The sequence below is a fragment of the Vulpes vulpes genome, chromosome 5 (genome assembly GCF_048418805.1).
Source record: "Vulpes vulpes isolate BD-2025 chromosome 5, VulVul3, whole genome shotgun sequence".
Taxonomy (NCBI): Eukaryota; Metazoa; Chordata; class Mammalia; order Carnivora; family Canidae; genus Vulpes; species Vulpes vulpes.
Genome location: NC_132784.1, coordinates 64762755 through 64785658, shown reverse-complemented (window position 1 = coordinate 64785658; position 22904 = coordinate 64762755). Strand labels below are relative to the sequence as shown.

The 22904-nt window shown below is 46.7% G+C and overlaps 1 long non-coding RNA gene across 1 annotated transcript; it reads left to right on the top strand.

The window, feature by feature from the left end:
- Positions 1-1024: 1024 nt before the first annotated feature.
- On the top strand, positions 1025-15692 carry LOC112924263 (uncharacterized). The gene is made up of 3 exons (XR_012001440.1): positions 1025-1498; positions 14183-14430; positions 14861-15692. It is a non-coding gene; the product is annotated as an uncharacterized lncRNA (long non-coding RNA).
- Positions 15693-22904: the final 7212 nt, after the last annotated feature.

Sequence of the window (22904 nt, the reverse complement as noted above, 5' to 3'; positions counted from 1 at the left end):
AGCCCGACGTGGGATTCGATCCCGGGTCTCCAGGATCGCGCCCTGGGCCAAAAGCAGGCGCCAAACCGCTGCGCCACCCAGGGATCCCATTTTTTTAATTTTTAAGTAAACTCTATGCCCAACATGGGACTTGAATTTATGACCCCGAGATTGTTTAAGAGTCACTGTTCTACCGACTGAGCTAGCCAGGTGGCCCAATTATGGAAAATTTCAAACATATAAAAAAGTAATGAAAATAGTTTAATGAATCCCCATGTTACCCTTGTTACCCTTCACCAATTACTAACCCTGGCCACTGTTTTTTCCCAATGGTCCAATATCTCCATGCCCCGAATTATTTTTTTTTTTAAGATTTTATTTATTTATTTATTCATGAGAGACACACAGAGAGAGACAGAGGCAGAGATACAGGCAAAGGAACAGAAGGCTCCATGCAGGGAGCCCAATGTAGAACTTGATCCCGGGACTCCAGGATCATGTCCTGGGCTGAAGGCTGATGCTCAACCACTGAGCCACCCAGGTGTCCCCCCCTGAATTATTCTTTTTTTTTTTTTTAAGAATCTTTTTTTTTAATTTTTATTTATTTATGATAGTCACAGAGAGAGAGGCAGAGACACAGGCAGAGGGAGAAGCAGGCTCCATGCACCGGGAGCCCAACATGGGATTCGATCCCGGGTCTCCAGGATCATGCCCTGGGCCAAAGGCAGGCACCAAACCACTGCGCCACCCAGGGATTCCCCCCCCCTCCCTGAATTATTCTAAAGCAAATCACATGGCAGCCTGGGTGGCTGAGCAGTTTAGCACTGCTTTGGGCTCAGGGCGTGATCCTGGAGACCTGGGATCAAGTCCCCCATAGGTCTCCCTGTGTGGAACCTGCTTCTTCCTCTGCCTGTGTCTCTGTCTCTCTCTCTCTCTGTGCGTCTCTCATGAATAAATGAATAAAATATTTTAAAAAAAGCAAATCACAGATATCATATAAATCCATCTGTAAAAAATTTTTTTTAACATAACCACATCAGCATTTTCACACTAAAAAAATTAACAATACTTCTTTCAGACTAATCTTCAAATATACAGTTTGTCTCAAACTGTCTCAAATATACAGTTTTTCGCAGTTGGATTGCTTAGTCAAGATGTATACAGAGTTCACACATTTGCTTTGATTATATGTCTCTTAAAACTCTCTTGACCTCAGAAGTTTTGGCTCCCCACCTTTTCTTCCCTGTAAGTTATTTGCTGAAGAATCTAGGTTTGCCCTTGAAATTCTCCACACTGTGGGTTTTGCTGATCACATCCCTGTGGTATAATTTCTTCTTCTTCTTCTTTCTTCTTCTTCTATTTTTTTATTTTTATTTTTTTTAAAGATTTTGTTTATTTATTCAGGAGAGACACAGAGAGAGAAGCAAGAGACACAGGCAGAGGGAGAAGCAGGCTCCACGCAGGGAAGCCCGACGTGGGACTCAATCCCCGGTCTCCAGGATCACACCCTGGGCCGAAGGTGGGGCTGCCCTCTTCTTCTTCTTTTAATAAACTGAGATTTTTCTTTTAAGATTTATTTATTTATTCATAGAGACACACAGAGAGAGGTAGAGACATAGGCAGATGGAGAAGCAGGTACCATGTAGGGAACCCGACGTAGGACTCGATCCCCGGTCGACAGGATCACGCCCTGGGCTGCAGGCGGCACTAAACTAAACTGCTGCGCCACAGGGGCTGCTCTTCTTCTTCTTCTTCTTCTTCTTCTTTTCTCCTTCTCCTTCTTCATAAATATATATATATATATATATATTTATATTTATATTTATATTTATATTTATATTTATATTTATATTTATATATAAATATATATATAAAGGAGGGAGAAGCAGGCATCATACAAAGAGCCTGACGTGGGACTCAATCCCGGGTCCCCAGGATCACGCCCTGGGCTACAGGCGGTGCTAAACTGCGGTGCTAAACCAATGCGCCACCGGGGCTGCCCCGTATATCTTTTTTTTTTTAAAGATTTATTTATTGGGATCCCTGGGTGGCGCAGCGGTTTGGCGCCTGCCTTTGGCCCGGGGCGCGATCCTGGAGACCCAGGATCGAGTCCCACATCAGGCTCCCGGTGCATGGAGCCTGCTTCTTCCTCCGCCTGCGTCTCTGCCTCTCTCTCTGTGACTATCATAAATAAATAAATAAATAAAAAGTTAAAAAAAAAAAAGATTTATTTATTTATGATAGACACAGATAGAGAGAGAGAGGCAGAGACACAGGCAGAGGGAGAAGCAGGCTCCACGCCGGGAGTCCGATGGGGGACTCCAGCCCGAGACTCCAGGATCGGGCCCTGGGCCAAAGGCAAGCGCCAAACCGCTGAGCCACCCAGGGATCCCCAATATTTGTATATCTTTTTAATTGGAGTTTGATTTGCCAACATATAACACCCACTGCTCATCCCCGTCAAATGCCCCCCTCAGTACCCATCACCCAGTCACCACATCCCCCTGCCCACCTCCCCTTGCACTACCCCTTGTCCGTTTCCCAGAGTTAGGTGTCTCTCATGTAATGTCACCCTCTCTGATATTTCCCACTCATTTTCTCTCCTTTGGCCTATAATCCCTTTCATATTTTTTATATTTCCCGAAACCATGTAATGTTTGTCCTTCTCCGATTGACTTACTTCATTCAGCATTAATACCCTCCAGTTCTATCCACGTTGAAGCAAATGGTGGGTATTCGTTGTTTCTAATGGCTAATATTCCATTGTATATATAGACCACATCTTTATCCGTTCATCTTTCAATGGACACTGAGGCTCCTTCCACAGTTTGGCAATTGTGGACATTGCTGCTATAAATATTGGGGTGCAGGTATCTCAGTCTTCCACTGCATCTGTATCTTTGGGGTAAATCCCCAGTAGTGCAATTGCTGGGTTGTAGGGCAGTTCTATTTTTAACTCTTTGAGGAACCCCCACACAATTTTCCAGAGTGGCTGTACCAGTTCACATGCCCACCAACAGTGCAAGAGGGTTCCCCTTTCTCCACATCCTCTCCAACATTTGTTGTTTCCTGTCTTGTTAATTTTCACCATTCTCACTGGTGTGAGGAGGTATCTCATTATGGTTTTGATTTGTATTTCCCTGATGGCAAGGGATGCGGAAATTTTTCTCATGTGCTTGTTGGCCATATCTATGTCTTCTTTGGTGAAATTTCTGTTCATGTCTTTTGCCCATTTCATAATTGGATTGTTTGTTTCTTTGCTGTTAAGTTTAATAAGTTCTTTATAGATCTTGGATACTAGCCCTTTATCTGATATGTTATTTGCAAAAATATTCTCCTATTCTGTAGGTTGTCTTTTAGTTTTGTTGACTGTTTCTTTTGCTGTGCAGAAGCTTCTTATCTTGATGAAGTCCCAATAGTTCATTTTTGCTTTTGTTTCCCTTGCCTTCATAGTGTATCTTGCAAGAAGTTGCTGTGGCCAAGTTCAAAAAGGATGTTGGGTGTGTTCTCCTCTAGGATTTTGATGGATTCTTGTCTCACGTTTAGATCTTTCATCCATTTTGAGTTTATCTTTGTGTGTGGTATAAGAGAATGGTCTAGTTTCATTCTTCTGCACGTGGCTGTCCAATTTTCCCAGCACCATTTATTGAAGAGACTGTTCTTTTTCCAGTGATTAGTCTTTCCTGCTTTGTTGAATATTAGTTGACCATAGAGTTGAGGGCCCATTTCTGATAACATATTCTTCCATCCCCTCTGCATTTCTTGTAAACAGGTGGTTAGATCTAAAGGCTGGAATGCAATTTGGGTTCTTCTTTCTTTCTTCTTTCTTTCTTTCTTTCTTTCTTTCTTTCTTTCTTTCTTTCTTTCTTCTTTCTTCTTTTTTACAAAGACATTTTACAGATGATATTGAAAATACCCAATTTAAAATAAATTTAAGGGGATCCCTGGGTGGCTCAGTGGTTTGGCGCCTGCCTTAGGCCCAGGGCATGATCCTGGAGTCCTGGGATCAAGTCCCACATCGGGCTCCCTGCATGGGGCCTGCTTCTTCCTCTGCCTGTGTCTCTGCCTCTGTCTCTCTCTCTGTCTCTCATGAATAAATAAATAAAATATTTTTAAAAATAAAAAATAAAATAAAATAAATAAATTTAAATAATAAAATATAATTGTTAGTCATGTAAACCAAAAAGCTGGAAGCCACGCTGCTCAGAAGAGAAATCTTTATTTCTGGGCCGCACCCTGGGTCTAGCCAGAGCCCCAAACTCCTGAACTCCTTCCTGGGCCTGCAGAGCAGCACATGCTGAGCTCCCAGAGCCCTGCTCCCTATGGATGCTGCAAGGCTCTGGGAACAACACCTCAGCTGAAAAAGCTACCACATCCCCATTGGAAGGCCTGTGTGAGAAAGTTCTTCTGTTTAAAGTACCAGCAAAAAATTGACCTACCCTGAGGAATTGGGAAAATTTCTTTTTCCTTATGGATATGACAAATCCTATAACAGATTTTGTTCCTGTTTTTGTAAGGCTCCCGGGAGCTCAAAGCCACAACTGAAGCACAACTTTGGTGGTGATCCAGAACTCCATGCCTTTTCCCCAAGCTTATAAGCCTGTTTGAGCTTTGAAATATCTAGCAAGCTAGTTCACTCTCATTGTATGTTTAGATTTTTTTTAAATGTTATTTAAAGACTATTTATTTATTTGACACAGAGGGGGAGAGCACAAGCAGGGGAGCTGCAGGCAGAGGGAGAGGCAGGCCCCCTGCTGAGCAAGGAGCCCAATATGGCTCAATCCCAGGAGCCTGGGATCATGACCTTAGCCACAGGCAGATGCTTAACTCATTGAGACTCCCAGGCGCCCCTTACTGTATGTTTAAAAAGCTGACTCAACCGCCCCCCCAAAAGCTGATGGCAGTCCTTTGTGTAAAAGAAGGATATAAAAGATAAATTTTTTAAAAAATTAGTAGCAGAACAGGACCTAGTTATCTTGACTTCTAGCTTTCAATTCTTTATTTCTTTCTTTATTTTATTTTATTTTTTTAAGATTTTATTTCTTTATTCATGAGAGAGACAGAGAGAGAGAGAGAGAGAGGCAGAGACACAGGCAGAGGGGGAAGCAGGCTCCATACAGGGAGCCTGATGTGGGACCAATCCCGGGACTCCAGGATCACACCCTGGGCCAAAGGCAGGCACTAAACCACTGAGCCACCCAGGGATCCCCGCTTTCAATTCTTTAATCTTGGGGGAGAACCTTAATTATTCAGCAAAGACCCTCCACACAAGTCACAGCTAGTGAAAAGACAAGAGAAAGGCAAGGCCAGGCTTTCCTGGAGTTAATGTTCCTTCTAGCTGGGGAGTGTAAGTGTTCTGAAGTGAGTATGGCCACGGGATGCAGGGAACCAGAGGAGGAAACCCATTTTAGATAGGGTCGAAAAGAAGGTGACATTTGAACAAAGATTTGGAGGATGAGAAAGAACCAACTCTGAGAAGAGAGGGGGAATTCTAGACGGAAGGAAGAAAAGGAAGAACGAAGGCGGACAGATGAAGTCAGGGCTGTAGATACTTCCCTCTGGAGGTGGGCTCCGCCTAGGCAAGAGGGAGTTTCCTCTCCCCAAGCCCTGCAGGAAGTCTCCCAGTACCAGGCCATCTGCCCTTGGCTGGAGACTGAACTATGCAGCTGTTGCTCCCCCACAGATTCTGGGCACCACCTGCGCTGAAACATGCCCACGGCAGTCTTTGTGGGTGAAGACCCCAGGCCTTCTGACCCTTGGACTTAACCTTAACAGGCAGCTTCTGAAGCCCTGCCTTCTTATACCACATGTGTTCTGTCCTTGATGTCTGTTCTAGGGGCTGTGCTGCGGGGCAGGAGCCAGATTTCACCTGGACCAGACCAGCTCCAGGGGAGCCATCACCCCTGGCCCCCAGAGAACAGAGCTGGTAGCTGGAGAGGTTTTCAAAGCCCAGATGTCAGCTTTCACTAGGCGTTGGTGCATTAGCCACCAACAAATACTTGGGTCAAGTTCAAACCAGAAGAGGCTCCACCCTCCGATTTTGGGCTTACCTCAGCAGGCAGAGGTAGGAAGGCTCCCAGAGAAAGAATCCTAGAACATCAACTAAGCCTTGGGGCTTGGTTTCGTCATGGCAAAACCAGTCTTTAGCTAAATCAGTGCGTTGGCCCTGCTTCCTCTCCGGCCCAGGGTGTGCCCAGTCTTTGCCATGTAGTAGGTGCTGGGTAAACAAACATTTGTTTAGTGAATGAATAAGGGGCTATTAAGAACTTTCAAAGCAGTGATGGTGAGCTCCTATTAGTGGGAGGAACCAAGGAGCTGCTGGAGGGCCATTTGCGTGGGGTCTCCTCTTAGGGAGTGCTGGGGGCCTAGGAGAACCTTGCACCGCAGGGCGTGTCAGGCTAACTCAGAATGGTCCGGCCAGGGCGGCAGGCCGCGTGCTTAGCGGCTTCGAACCCTAGACCCCTCCGCGGCTCCGGCGCCGCGGGCTTAGTTCACCCACTCCCGCACCGCCGCACTCCCGGCTGCGTGGCTCCCCGCACCCGGAAGGCCAGGCCCGCGCCTCCCCCTCGCGCGGCTCTGGCCCGGGGGCGCAGTCGGAGGCTTGCAGGAGCTGACGCGGCTGCCAGCGTCCCAGGCAGGCTCCCCTCTCAAGAGCGACGCGCCGCCGCAATTGGAGCTCGCGCGTCACCGCCCTGTGAGCTCGGCCCGCGCGGCCCGCGCTCCTGCGACTGGAGGAGGGGAAGGGGGAGGACGAGAGCGGCCGCCACCCCAGCCCCAGCGTGGGGCGGGCCGGAGCCCTCAGGCACCGCACCCCTCCTTCCTTCCGAGCTGTTCCCTACCCGGCCACCCCACCCTCCACACACACTCCGAGCGTCCCCTGCCGCCCGATTCCCACAGTGGCCGAGTGACCCGCCCCCCCTCAGCTCCCATCCCTTTGCGGGCCCAGCCCTAGAGCCTCCCCCCGCCCTCCGGGCCAGGCCCTGTGCCAGCGGTGTTCGCCCGCGCTTTGGTTCCGGGTCTGGGGAGCCCGGAGAGGAAGCGGTGCCGAGAGTGGCTGGCAGACGCCCCAGAGAAGGCTTCCCGAAAGGGACTGCTCTGGGGCAGGGTAGGGGGGCTCTGGAAGTTGGGGTCCGGGTGCAGGGAGCAGTAGGTGCAAAGGCAAGCAGGAGCGAGCAACCCAACCGGGCGGACCGGCGGGGGCTGTGTGCAGAGCAGAAATGAGGAGAGGGCCCGAGAGGGCACTGGCTGCCGTGAGGAAGGGCTTGGGGGTAGGCGGTGTGGACTTGGGCGCAGGGAAGGCCGCTGGCCCGGCGCGAGCGTGAGAACGGGGCAGAGTGGGCCTCGGGAGCACGCGGGAGGCACCGGGAGCCGGGGCTTGAAAGCTGTTTGGGAGTGGCTGGGAGGACAAAGTACAGACGTTTCCGAAGACCCACTTTCCCCCATCTCAGTGCTCCTCTCAGGATGCTGCCCCCATCCTCTGGCCAAAACCCGGGACACTCTTCTCCCGCAGTCACTCCTGACACCCCAGCCCCCATCCGTCCAGAAGCCCAGCCGTGACCCCAGGTTGCTCCTTCCAGGGCAAAAAGCCCTGGACTCCCCTCCCCTGCCTGGAACTCCCCGTATGTCCCAGTGTGTAAGGCCGGGGCAGAGACCCTGGGAAAGGGAGAAGCAAGGCCTGGGAGTCCTAATCCCTCCGCCCCCGCGGGACCCTGAGCTGGGAGAGACCTTCCGCGGGTTAACCCTGCTCTGACCTGGGAGCCCACCAATTCTTCCGGCCTGACTCAGTCAGCCGGCGCCTCACGTGACTGTTCTAGTAAACAAACGCTTTCAGAGTCACTGAACTGATCCCCGCACCCCAACAGGCTGCAGGCTGGCGGCCGCCTCTCCTCAGTGAGATTCCCTCCTCCTCCCCAACGTGTGATACTTGGGATGGGTGGCCTGCAGGCCCAGGTGGCATCTGCAGGGCTGGGAGACAGGGAACCAGGCGGGAGGGTACTCTGGGGTCTGTGTAGGCCTCAGCCTTTGCTCCTGGCTCACTTCAGTCCTCCCCTCCCCCTATCATGGTGAATTCCTTTGTCCTTTTTTTTTTTTTTAATTTATTCAGAGGCAGAGAGAGAGAGAGAGAGAGAGATTGAGGCAGGCAGAGAGAGAAGCAGGCTCCATGCAGGGAGCCAGATGTGGGACTCGATCCCAGGTCTCCAGGAGCACAGCCCAGGCTGCAGGCGGCGCTAAACCGCTGCGCCACCGGGGCCGCCCTTCCTTTGTCCTTAGATCTCAGCTCAGCCCTGCAGCCTTCTGGAAGACAGGGGTGTAAGGGTCCTGCCCCAGGGCTCCCTGACCTGAGGAAGAGGGCTGATTCATTCCTGCTTCCTGGAGTCCAGCTCCGGACTCAGGACAAGGGCGCTGATGGAACCAGGCCCCAGGATTGTGTCCTCAGAGCTCAGAGTGCTGCCACCAAGTATGGTCAGTCCACTTTCCAATCAGTTGACACTCCTAATTTGGGAAAGGTCAGGATCAACGAGAAAATCTAGAGAAGGGGTTAAGTAACATGCTCCTCTATTAAGAAATAATTATTTAAAATTTGGAAATAAGGCAAAATGATGACTGCCAGCCCCAATTTGATGACAAGCAGATTGATAAGATGTAAATAATTTCTATCAGGTAGAAAAGCTGGCTCCGAACGTAGTGGTTTTATTTCCCTATAGGCATTAGCCGGTTGAGTATGTAGCTCAGCAGTCTCACTGCAACACTTTTTTTTTTTAATTTTTATTTTTATTTATGATAGTCACACAGAGAGAGAGAGAGAGGCAGAGACATAGGCAGAGGGAGAAGCAGGCTCCATGCACCAGGAGCCCGACGTGGGATTAGATCCCAGGTCTCCAGAATCGTGCCCTGGGTCAAAGGCAGGCGCTAAACCGCTGCGCCACCCAGGGATCCCTGCAACACTTTTTTTTAATGCCTCTAAATACTTATGTCTCTCTGGCTCTCTTTGTTTGTTTTTTTTTTTTCCTCTGGCTCTCTTTGAACTTGTACTTCCACCTTACTGCTACCCTCCTTAAGGCATTAAGTAATCTCTGACACATACTCTATATTACAAGGGTTATGGTTTTAGCTTTGGAAATTGTGCACTGTGACACTTTTTGAAACTGTTCTATCAAGATGTCCAATTGGATTCAGCAGCCAGAGCCAATTAAACTTTGTTGCAGGAAAAATGTGTCTCATAGGTTCACCTAAAACTGCCTTTCCTACCTCAGGCTTCCTGGCTCCAATCTATGATTTATTATTGTTTTATCTATTTAGAAATGTTAAGTACACAGGGGCGCTTGGGTGGCTCAGTGGTTAAGTGGCTGCCTTTGGCTCAGGTCATGGTTCTGGGGTCCTGGGATGGAGTTCCGCATTGGGGGGGGGGGTCCCTGCTCAGCAGGGAGTCTGCTGCTCCCTCTGCCTCTGCTCTTCCTCCCTGCTCATGCCCTTGCTCTCTCTCTCTCTCAAATAAATAATCTTTTTTTTTAATTTTTTTATTTATTTATGATAGTCACAGAGAGAGAGAGAGGCAGAGACACAGGCAGAGGGAGAAGCAGGCTCCATGCACCGGGAGCCTGATGTGGGATTCGATCCCGGGTCTCCAGGATCGCGCCCTGGGCCAAAGGCAGGCGCCAAACCGCTGCGCCACCCAGGGATCCCTCAAATAAATAATCTTAAAAAAATATTAAGTAGGGACACCTAGGTGGCTCAGCAGTTGAGCATCTGCCTTTGGCTCAGGGTGTGATCCCAGATTCCAGGGATTGAGTCCCACATTGGGCTCCTTGCATGGAGCCTGCTTCTCCTTCTGCCTAGGTCTCTGCCTCTCTCTCTCTCTGTATGTCTCTCATGAATAAATAAATAAAATCTTTAAAAAAAATTAAGTACATAGATACTGTCTTGTAAAATTTAAACAGTACTGTTAAAGTCCTGTGGACCATCACTTCCCATCCTAGGTCTGCCCCGAAGCTGACTACTGGTTTTCTGTCTTACATATATTCATGTGCAAAATACAAAGACTCTAGTTTATATGTCTGTATACAAACATAGATATGTTAATGCACATTTATGTATACATACCACACATATAGACTTAATATGTCTCTATATACATCTCTATTTAATATATGTGTATATATAGTATATACATATATAGAAATGTATTATTATTTTTTTTTTTTAAGATTTTATTTTATTTACTCATGAGAGATACAGAGCGCGAGAGAGAGGCAGAGACACAGGCAGAGGAAGAAGCAGGCTCCATGCAGGGAGCCCGATGCGGGACTCGATCCCAGGTCTCCAGGATCATGCCCTGGGCTGGAGGCAGCGCTAAACCACTGCGCCACTGGGGCTGCCCCGAAATGTATTATTTTAGTAGTTATGGAATTTTTTTTCCATAAAACATATTATACTAGATATATTGTTTTGCTTGCTTTTCTCATTCAGAAATAGGATTGGAGATCTATTTTGGTGGTTTTTTTCTTTTTTTTCGATTTTATTTATTTATTCATGATAGACATAGAGAGGAGAGACAGAGGGAGAAGCAGGCTCCATGCTGGGAGCCCGACATGGGACTCGATCCCGAGACTCCAGGATCATGCCCTGGGCCAAAGGCAGGCACTGAACCTCTGAGCCACCCAGGGATCCCGGAGATCTATTTGGGTACATGAGACCTACCTTACTCTAATTGCTCACATGGCAACACAAACTATAAAATACCTAGGAATAAATTTAAGAAATATGTGAGACTTTACACAGAAAGTTATTAAAGATTTTGTTATAGGGACACCTGGGTGGCTCAGCAATTAAGCATCTGCCTTCAGCTCAGGGGGTGATCCTGGAGTCCCGGGATCGAATCCCACATTGGGCTCCCTGCATGGAGCCTGCTTCTCCCTCCGCCTATGTCTCTGCCTCTGTGTGTGTGTGTGTGTGTCTCTCATGAATAAATAAATAAAATCTATCTTTAAAAAAAGATTTTGTTATAAAAAATTAAAAGGTTGTAATATTTACAGCCCTGTAATACGTATACATTCTATAAGCAATGGAATGCATAAAGGAAAAAGTAGAAATACACACGCATGCTTCCAAGGCAGCAGCATTGTGTTTTTCCAGGTGGCTTCTCTACCTTTCTAAACATATTTCTGCAATTTGGCTTGGGGCTTGAGTTACGATGCCTCCTTCTGAAGAATCAAACACATCCATAAATATCCCTGACACAGCGTGGGCTGCGCCAAGTGCTACAGATGAGCCAGCCGGTGCTCTGGAAATTTGCGTCAGGGAGACAGTCATGAGCCACAGGGGTGGGGCTTTAATTAGGCCTGGAAGGAAGAGGAGGCTGATAAATTGGACAGGGCATTGCAGGCAGAAGACTTTGTCTGGAGGTGGGATGATGTTTCTGCATGTAGAACCCTGACTAGGGTGAGACTGAAGGCCCAGGGAGAGGAATGTGTGGTTGAGCCAGGCAAGGGCAGGCATGGCTGGTATCTTGGCTCCTGCCTTGTGGAGAGCCAAGGTGAGGGGGTCGGGGGACACACCCAGACCTGTGGCTCAAGTTCCAGTTCCATCAAACAGGAAGGGTACAGGCAGTGAACTTCCTGTGCCCCCACAGAATCGGGGCCATGGAGGAGCATCTCTTTGCTGCAGAGAGGAGTTCTGTACCCAGAAAGGGTCTTTCCAGAATGCTGGAGCTGGGAACATGCTTGGTGCAGAAATGGGAAGTACTCATGCTACAAACCCTGACCACACCAGGGTACCCTGCAGGCAGCCACCAGAACACAGTGGAAGCTGGGGAGGTAGATCTGCCTCCTTGGTCTATTTCTCATCGCATCAGTTAGCAAGTGAATGTGTTCATCCAGCATCATGAGTTCCAGTTCTGGGACCCCCGGGAATCCCTTTGAGGAACGCACACTCTCTAAGGATCCAGTGCCTCTGCTGCAGGCACACAGTGTGGGGAGGGTGACACCTGCTACCCAGTGTGAGGCAGGACCTTCATCCCCTCAGCAGAGTGCTTGGCGGGGGAAACCAAGAGAGCAGGGCCTGGCTCCCAAGCCCCTCAGAGGAAATAAAAGCAGCAGGTCTAGAATTCAGATTTCCTACCTCTCAGAGTTAGGTCAGGTCTATAGCTGGTTTTTATTCCCCCTCCAGAATGTTACCCAGATCCCTTTATTACTTGCCCAAAGTCACCCAGCTAAGGCGTGTCAGCATTCATGTGCTAGGCCAATGTCTAGGTCTAGCAAATCTTCAGTTTTACCTGAAACTCCTACCCCACCTCAAAAGAACCTAAGTAAAAATAGGTATCCATTGTAACATGTAACTAAAAAACTCAGGCAGTCTCTTCTCTGGCATGGCTGGGCCAGGTGTTCTCCATGGCTCTCTACCTTGAGGCTCTGCTACACTCTGACATGCCTTCCTTCCCAGACAGGCCTTCTCAAAGTGGTTTATATCGTACGTAATAAATAGGAAATACTTGTTAAACTGACTTAACAAGTATTTAAAAATTGACAGTACAGGGGCATCTGGGTGGCTTAATAGGTTAAGCCTCTGCCTTCTGTTCAGAATCCCATCAGGCTCCCTGCTAAACGGGGAGCCTGCTTCTCCCTCTGCCTGCGTCCTACCTGTGTCTCTCTCTCAAAATTTTAAAAATAAATTAAGTAAATAAAATCTTTTTTTTTAAATATTTTATTTATTTATTCATGAGAGACACACACAGAGAGAGAGGTAGAGAAACAGGCAGAGGGAGAAGCAGACTCCAGGCAGGAAGCCTGATGTGGGATCTAATCCCGGGTCTCCAGGATCACGCCCTGGGCTGAAGGTGGCGCTAAACTGCTGAGCCACCTGGGCTGCCCAATAAAATCTTTTTTAAAAAAAATGACAGTTGACTGTGAGTGTACTCATGCTGTGGAACTCCAGAGCTGGAAGAGGTTCCAGGGAGCTATTTCCAAGTTATCCAAATACTAGATTCATCGGACTACCATGAAACCAGAAGGGTAAGGGCAGTGTCAGGGTCAAAGCAAAACAGTCAGACCTGGCCAAAAGAAATTCAGAGGGGGATGTGACAGTCAAGGGATCACAACACAGGGAGAGAAACAGATGCCAGGAAGTCTGGGTCTTGAGGTTCAGTGTGAGTTCAGGAGACAAGATCTGCAGAGGCTGAAGGGCGAGGGAAGGACAAGCAGTTTCTCCGCCCAGCTCAGCACTAACTCAAAGATGAGGACAGTGTGACAGATTCATTTCCCATGCTCTGTAACTGGAGGGCTTGCAGTGCACAGACCCATTATGTAGCTAACAGGGGCCCTTTCTGCAGCTTGCTCTGTTCTGTGTGCCTCATTTTTGCATGGTGTCTCTAGGTCTTACATTCTTCCATTTTCCTGCTGAGCCCTGCTGAGCTCTTCCTGTGATCTCAGATTCTTCTGGCACATGTTGTTGGGAGAGAATCACCTGTGGGCGGGAAAGGCCAGGAGTTGGGGCATTTCCAAACAGAGGTTCTCTATGTATTTCATGGCCTCCTGTGAGATCTTGGAACATGCATGCCTCCATTTCTCTGCTAGGCCTGCTTCCTAATCACAGGAACCTCTGCAGCCTGTGAAGGTCTCTCTCCTGGCCATTCCTGTACCCCTGTCTCAGGAGGTGTCAAGCAAAACATGAACTCATAAAAAGGTGGGAAGAAATAAGGCAGGAAGATGAGCCTGTGGAATTGCCAGGCTTCCTCAAGCTTTTATCTATCTATCTATCTATCTATCTATCTATCTATCTATCTAGATTTTATTTATTTATTTATTCATGAGAGATACACACAGAGAGAGAGAGAGGCAGAGACACAGGCAGAGGGAGAAGCAGGCTCCATGCAGGGAGCCCGACGTGGGACTTGATCCCAGGTCTCCAGGATCAGGCCCTGGCTAAACCGCTGAGCCACTGGGACTGCCCATTCCTCAAGCTTTCAATGAAGAGCCCCCAACCTGAAGATATCCATCAAGAGTCACTCTAATAGAACAAAAGACACTCCTATCACCCAGGGAATTCCAAAGGATTTCAGAGCTCTGTGTCAGAAACAGGTCCCAGACTAAACATTAGAACAAAGGATGCTCCTGATGCTCTTATCACTTGGGAAATTACAAGGGTTTTAGGAGCTCTGTGTGAGGAACTGGGGCAGAGACTAATATATATATTTTCTATCATTTCACAGGCTGCTACAATAGAATCTCATAGACTGCATGGCTCAAACAGCAAAAATTTATTCCTCACAGTTTTGGAGATGAAGACCAAGCAAGATCTGGATGCCAGTACGGTGGGATTCTGGTGGGAACCCTTTTCCAGGCTGCAGCCTGCCAGCTTTTCACTGTGTCCTCACGTGGCAGAAAGGGAGCAGGAGAGCCTTTTGCAATCTCTTTATAAGGGCACTAATCCCATTCATGAGGGCTTCACTCTTCTGAGGTAATGATCTCCCAAAGACTCCATTTCCTAGCACCATCACATGGGGTGGGGAGTACGATCTCAAAATATAAATTTGAGAGGAAACAAAAATTCAGTCCATAACAAGTATATTTTGAAAACTGAGAAATGTGCCATAGTACAATTCAGTGAGCTTATTCAGATTTTAATGGTTTTACACACACTCATCTATGTTTGTGTTGTAGTAGAACACTGTGTAATTCATGTCATATGTAGATTTGTGTAACAACTACACCAATGAAAATACAGAATTATTCCATCACTATAGAGATCCTATCTTATGCACCCTTGTCCTCAACCCCTGGCACTTACTAAATTTGTTCTTCAGCTCTATAATTTTGTCGTCATGAATGATGTACAAATGGAATCATAAAGTATGCAACTTTTTTTAAAGAGGATTTTTTTTTTACAGATGAGGACCCCCGTCCTCCTTACAGGTGAGGACCCCATCCTCCTGGTGGGGGCAAGGGACATCTCCTCAAGACCCCCAGTCGATGGCCCACCAGCGCGTCCACTTAAGCCAATGCCGACCTAATACAGATTGGAATTCCTTCAGGTTAGAGCTCTCAGAAATATGCGCGCAAAAGGTGGAAAAAGTTGAGTGCACTCACCACGCGTGAAACCCTCTTGATGGGGTCCTGGAGGTTTCTTGGATCCCGGACGAGCCCCCAAATGTTGTGCCCAAGATTGCGAATCCGAGAAACCACCAAGGAGCCGACACCGATGCAAACACACGAGGGTTTATTTACAAGCTCGAGCTTGGGTCCAAGTATACTCGACACAGCGGAGCAGGGACTTGGACCTAAAGAGGATTTTTTTAAAGATTTTATTTATTTATTCATGAGAGACACACAGAGAGAGGCTGAGACATAGGAAGGGGGAGGAGAAGCAGGCTCCATGCAGAGAGCCTGATGTGGGACTCCATCCCAAGACCCCAGGATCATGCCCTGAGCCAAAGGCAGATGCTCAACCACTGAGCCACCCAGGCATCCCTAGTATGCAACTTAATGAGATTAACTTTTTTTCATTCAGCATAACTGCCTTTTTAAAAAAATATTTTATTTATTTATTCATGAGAGACACACACAGAGAGAGAGAGAGAAAGGCACAGACACAGGCAGAGGGAGAAGCAGGCTCCATGCAGGGAGCCTGACGTGGGTTCGTTCCCAGGTCTCCAGGACCACACCCTGGGCTGAAGGCAGTGCCAAACTGCTGAGCCACCCGGGCTGCCCAAGCATAACTGCCTTGAGATCCATTTAAGATATTTTGTTTCCGGGATCCCTGGGTGGCTCAGCGGTTTAGCACCTGCCTTTGGCCCAGGATGTGGTCCTGGAGACCTGGGATCAAGTCCCACATCAGGATCCCTGCATGGAGCCTGCTTCTCCCTCTGCCGGTGTCTCTGCCTCTCTTCTCTCTCTGTGTCTCTCATGAATAAATAAATAAAATCTTAAAAAAAAAAAAAAGATGTTTTGTTCCTTTTCATTGCCGAGTAATTGTCCATGGTGTGGACATACTTACCATTCACTCACTGAAAGATATCTGGATTGTTTCCACTTGACTATTATAAATAAGCTGCTATGAACATTCATGCATATATATATATATATATATATATAATATTTTATTAATTTATTCGTGAGAGGCACACACACACACACACACACACAGAGGGGCAGAGACACAGGTGAGAGAGAAGCATGCAGGCTCCATGCAGGGAGCCTGATGTGGAACTCGATCCCAGGTCTCCAGGATCGGGCCCTGGGCTGAAGGTGGCGCCAAATCGCCGAGCCACCCAGGCGGCCCTCATGCACATATATTTTTTTAAGATTTTATTTATTTATTCATGAGAGACACAGAGAGAGGCAGAGATACAGGCAGAGGGAGAAGCAGGCTCCATGCAGGAAGCCTGATGCAGGACTCAATCCAGGGACCTTGGGATCACGCCCTGAGCCAAAGGCAGATAGATGCTCAACCACTGAGCCACCCAGGCATCCCCAATGCACATATTATTGAGTGGATATATGTTTTCATTTCTCTGGAATGTGTGCCCAGGAGTGTGATTGCTGGGTTGTATGGTAGGCATATGTTTAGTTTTAAGAGAAACTGCCAAATGGTTTTCCAGAGCAGCTGTACCATTTACATTTCCACCAACAAAGCACCAGGGTTGGTTTCTCTCATCACCCACCCCTCCACAGACAGATTATACATCTATTTGTCTCTATTCATTAGGCCATAATGAGCCTGACAAGTGTTAGAACTGGTCACTATCCCTGTATGAGACACTCATATTAATGGGACACAGGAAGAAGCATGCAAGTAGGCCCTTCCTTTCAGCAGGCTGAAAAACAGCAATTTCCTTTCAGTCCATCCCTATCCCCAGCCTCCTGAGGTCATCATCCCATGTCTTCATGCAATTCCTCTGAAATGTCTGTTGTGTTCTTTGCTCTTTACCTTCTAGCTAATGTTACCGCACGACGGTATACACTTAGGGGTTCTCTTCTGGCTTTCAGAATTTCAAGAGGCATGTGTGGTTTGTAGAGGGTTAGACTCATCTTGTATTGAGCTATAGAGTATTGTCCATGGATATCTGGCAGGTTGTACAAGATTGACTTGAAATGAGGGGCAGGTATCCATGAGAGATGGATCTCTGTGTCTCTCATGAATAGATAAATAAAATCTTAAAAAGAAAACCCACAACTTTACCAAGATATAATTTACATACTATAAATGGACCCATTTTAAGTGTACAGTTCAATGAGTTTTGACAAACATAAAACTACAACCATCATGAAGATTTCTGTGGCCCCACAGATTCTCTGTATCTCTTTGATGTCAGTTCATCCACTGTCCCCCAGTCAGACAACTTTAGATCTGCTTTCTGTTACTTTAAATTAGTTGTGGCTTTCTAGAATATCATTTAAATGGATCATACAAAAAAATAAATAAATGGATCATACAAACCTATGCAAGTCTTTTGCATATGCCTTCTTTTTCTCAAGGTATTTTTGAGATTTATCCATGTCTTTATGTGTTTTAGCATTTTTTTCCACTTTGTTGTTGAGTAATATTCCATTTCATGGATATATAATTGTTTATCCATTCCTCTGTGATGGAGATTTAGAGTATTTTCAGTTGGTGGTTATCCTGAATAAAACTGTCCTGATCATTCTTCTACAAGTCTTTGTATGGAAGAAAGGGGGAGCATCTGCCTTCGGCTCAGGACATGATCTCAAAGTCCTGGGATCGAGCCCCACATTGGGCTCCCTGTTCCATAAGGAGCCTGATTCTCCCTCTGCCTCTGCTATTCCTCTGCTTGTCCTCTCTCACTCTCTCTGTCAAATAAATAAAATAATTATTTGGGCCACACCAAGAGGGGCTTCCCAAATTATTTTTATAAAATAAAAATCTTTAAAAAAAAAGTCTTTGTATGGATTTATGTTTTCATTTCTCTTGGGTGAATACCTAGAAGTACAACTGCTAAATCATATGGTAAGTATATGTTTATAAGAAACTCCAAACTTGGGGCAACTGGGTGGCTCAGTCGGTTAGGCATGTGCCTTCAGCTCAGGTCATGATTCCAGGGTCCTTGGATAGAGCCTCAAGTTGGCCTCCTTGCTCAGCGGAGAGTCTGCTTTTCCCTCTGCTGCCACCCCAGCTCTCTCATCTATGCTCTCTCAAATAAATAAAATATTTTTAAAAAAAGAAACGGCAAACTTGTTCCCCATTTTTTTTTTTTTTTTTTTTAATGATAGTCACAGAAAGAGAGAGAGAGAAAGAGAGAGAGAGAGATAGGCAGAGACAGAAGCAGGCTCCATGCAGGGAGCCCGACGTGGGATTCGATCCCGGGTCTCCAGGATTGCGCCCTGGGCCAAAGGCAGGCGCTAAACCACTGCGCCACCCAGGGATCCCACTTGTTCCCCATTATATCATTTTACAGTGGCACCAGCAGTGCACGAGAGTTCTTGTTGCTCCACATCCCTCCCTATACTTGATAGCATTCAGAAATTTAAGTAATCTCTACACCCAACATGGGGCTCAAACTCACAACCCTAAGATCAAGAGTCACATGCTCCACTGAGGCAAGCAGGCACGCTTGTACAAGTTTTATTTTATTTTATTTTTTTATTTTTTATTTTTTCTTACAAGTTTTATTTTAAATGAGTACCCTCAAGATCCCTTCCCACCATTCCAGAAATCCCTTGGGTATTCACAGGGGAGAGAGACATTTGTTTATTTTCTTTTTAGATTTTATTTATTTATTTATTCATGAGACACACACAGAGAAAAGCAGAGACATAGAAGGAGAAGCAGGCTCCCCATGGGGAGCCTGATGAGGGACTTGATCCTGGGACCCCAGGATCATGACCTGAGTCAAAGGCGGATGCTCAAACACTGAGCCACCCAAGCATCCCAAGACATTTAGCTTCAAAACTATAGAAGCTTGAAAAGGCTGATAATACACAATTAGAATGGTAATTCTTTTATTTTATTTTTTTTTTAAGATTTTATTTATTCATGAGAGACACAGAGAGAGGGAGGCAGAGACACAGGCAGAGGGAGAATCAGGCTCCATGCAGGGAGCCCGATGTGGGACTTGATCCTGGGACTTGATCCTGGGACTCCAGGATCATGCCCTGGGACTGAAGGCAGGCGCTAAACCACTGAACCACCCAGGGATCTCTAGAATGATAATTTAAAAGCATGTTTTGAAAATGAAGAGTCAGAATAAATAAGGTAAAATGAAAGTGAACGCTGAATTAGATTTACATTTGAGAGGAAAGGAAGTTACTATATTGTTCAAAAGAACAAGGAGAACTATGACATAAGTCTGTAAAGAATTCACGGTTTAAGGGAATAAAATACCTAAGATCCTTTCTGTTGGGTACTTTTTACAGGCTGAATTGTGCCTCCCCGCCCCACGTTCATAGGTTGAAGTCTAAATCCTCCGTACCTAAGAATGTCCTGTATTTGGAGATAGGGGTGATTAAATTAATATGAAGCCATTAGGATGAGGCCCTAATTTAGCACAATTAAAGGGGCATCAAGGGGTGCTTGGGTAGCTCAGTCAGTTAAGTGTCTGCCTTCAGCTCAGGTCATCATCCCAAGGGTCCTGGCATTAAGCTCTGGGTTGGGCTCCCTGATCAGTGGGCAGTCTGCTTCTGCCTCTCTCTCTGCCCCCCACCCCCACTTGTATGTTCTCTCTCTTCTCTCAAATGAATAAATAAAATCTTAAAAAAAAAAAAAACCACAACAACCAGGGTGTCTGGGTGGTTCAGTTGGTTAAGCATCTGCCTTTGGTTCAGATCATGATTCCAGTGTCCTGGGATTAAGCCCCATGTTAGGCTTCTCTCAGCAGGGAGTTTGTTTCTTCCTCTGCCCCTCCCCTCATTCATACTTGTGCTTGCTTTCTCTCTGAAATAAATAAAATTAAATTAAAAAAAATTTTTTTTAAAAGGCAGCAAGAGGGCAACCATCTGTAAGATAAGAAGAGAGCCCTCAGATATATACCAATATATACCAGCCAATACTGTGATCTTGGACTTCCACTCTCTAGGACTGTGAGAAAATAAATTTTTGTTGTTTAAGCCACTCAATCTGTGGTGTTTTTTTATGGCAGTCCTAGCAAACCAAAACAAGGATATAAAGTTCCATTGGTTTTATCATTTGTTGCTGGATCCAGCTGGGCCTGAAGACAGAGACTACCTCAGGTCTTTTGAGAAGACCTAGTGTTGCCATATCCTAATGGTGGAAAGCTAGTTAATTTCTCTGTACTCTGTGTTTTTTCATCACTAAAACAGCACTTAATAATAGGGCAGCCCGGGTGGCTCAGCGGTTTGGCACCTGCCTTTGGCCCAGGGCGTGATCCTGGAGACCCGGGATCGAGTCCCACCTCGGGCTACCTGCATGGAGCCTGCTTCTCCTTCTGCCTGTGTCTCTGCCCCACTCGCTCTCTCTCTGTGTGTCTCTCATGAATAAATAAATAAAAATCTAAATAATAATAATAATAATAAATATAGTCATGATCTCAGGGTCCTGGGATCAAGCCCCATGTCTGGCTCCACACTCAGCAGGGAGTGTGCTTGAGATTCTCTCTCTCTCTTCCATCATTCTCTGCTGCTGGCATGCATACACGTGTGCACACTCTCTCTCTTTCAAATAAACAAACAGATTTTTTAATAAAAGGTGATCAATAAACATTAGGCTACTTCAGTTTTCTCATAGACTATATCTTGTCCAGTATCTTATAATAACCTCTATATTTATGCCACATTTTAACTGTATTTATACAATCTGTTTTTCATATATTTTTTTCTAATTAAAAGGCATGGCAGAGGTTAGTATTTCCAATTTGCAAACTGAAAGAAAAACTGAGGACAAGGCCAGTTTTGTGGTTGCTGAAGACCACACAGTGAGGCTGGACAAAGGTAGGAGGCAGGCCAGATCTTTCTTAGGGTGTTTGTGACTTCTCTGCATTTTTTTAAAACTGATTTTTTAAAAGATTTTTATTTATTCATGAGAGACACAAGCAGAGGGAGAAGCAGGCCCCATGTAGGGAGCCCGACGTGGGACTCCATCCCGGGACTCCAGGATCACGCCCTGGGCTGAAGGTGGCACTAAACCACTGAACCACCTGGGCTGCCTGACTTCTCTGCATTTGACCTCATCACCAACTGGTGAAATGTACCAGGTTGCCTGTCCTACATTAAAAGTGACAAAAGTCACTGCAATTGTGACTTTTGAACTCTGGGCAGGTTTTTTGTTGTTTTGTTTTGAAAGAGAGAGGAAGAGAGTCTTAAGCAGGCTCCACACCCAGTGCAGAGCCCGACTTGGGGCTTGATCATACAACCCTGAGATCATGACCTGAGCTGAAATCAAGAGTCAGACACTTAACCGACTGAGCCACTCAGGTGCCCCTTGAACTCTGTTTTTTTTTTTTTTTTTAAAATATTTTTTTGAATTTTTATTTATTTATGATAGGCACACAGTGAGAGAGAGAGAGGCAGAGACACAGGCAGAGGGAGAAGCAGGCTCCATGCACCGGGAGCCCGACGTGGGACTCGATCCCGGGTCTCCAGGATCGCGCCCCGGGCCAAAGGCAGGAGCCAAACCGCTGCGCCACCCAGGGATCCCTTGAACTCTGTTTTTTAAATAATTTTCCTGTTTTGGATTGCAATGAACTGCCCGCCTGTAACAGTTCTGCTACAGCATGGTAACTTCTTGTTTTAGTGGCTCTGATCCTAGAAATCAGACTCCACTTGATACCAATGTATATAAAACAGCAATTAGTAGCTCTGAGGTGGAGATTCCAGGAGCTATGTTCTTCCATCTCATGCTTCTGATTTTAACTGCTCAGAGGCCTTCAGAGCTCCCTTCTGGGATGTGGGAGGCTAGCTACTGGTTATGTAGTACCCTGCCCACTTGCCCAGTCCCAGCAATGCAATCTCACCAACAGCTGTGGCACAGTCAGTACCTACTAAATAAATGGCCAAGTGGTTTTGATATGCCCCCAGTCACGCCATCAAAGGGCTCTCCCAGTGTCACCAGGGACTCCAGTGGGCAATTTTCAAAGGCTATGGAAACCTCCAAAGTTTCCAGCCTGAGCAGCAGAATGAGAATTGCCATCAACTACAGTAGGAGTAGATTTTGAGTAAAGACCAGCAGCTCCATTTTGGAGTTAGGGAAGAGGGGTCTAGCTGGAGGTAAAAATTTGGGAGTTAGTAGCATATTAATACTAATTTAAAGCCAGGAGACCAGGGCATGTGCACCAATGGAAGAAATATAAATGGAAAAGTGCAGGGGATCCCTGGGTGGCACAGTGGTTTGGTGCCTGCCTTTGGCCCAGGGCGCGATCCTGGAGACTCGGGATCAAGTCCCACCTCGGGCTCCCGGTGCATGGAGCCTGCTTCTCCCTCTGCCTGTGTCTCTGCCTCTCTCTTTCTCTCTCTGTGTGTGACTATCTTGGATTCTGTTCTTAACTACCTTGAGACTCCTGTGCTGGAGAAGTTATCGATGGCCCCCAGGGCCTCCGGCTTAAACAGGACCCAGGACCAGTGGCTGCCCTGTGAAAGGGCCATCATGAACTTGCAGCCTCGCTGAGCCTTCAGGTTGACTTCAGCCTCAGCAAACATCTGACTACAACCACATGGGCCTCTCCACAGGACTTCTCACAACACGGTAGCTGACTTTCCCAGAGAAGTCATGAGAGATGGGGATCTGATAAAGCCCCACTAAAGCCTTCAGATGACTGCAGGTATACCTGATAATTTGACTGCAACCTCTTAAGAGACATTGAGCTGAAACCACCCAGCTAAGCCACTGCCAGATTCCTAAGAAACCAGTGAGATAATAAATATTTGTTGTTTTAAGCCACTATACTTTGTGGTGACTTGAATGTGGTAACAAATAACTAATACATGTGGTAATAGCCTCATTTCATGGGTGAAGGTGAAGATCAG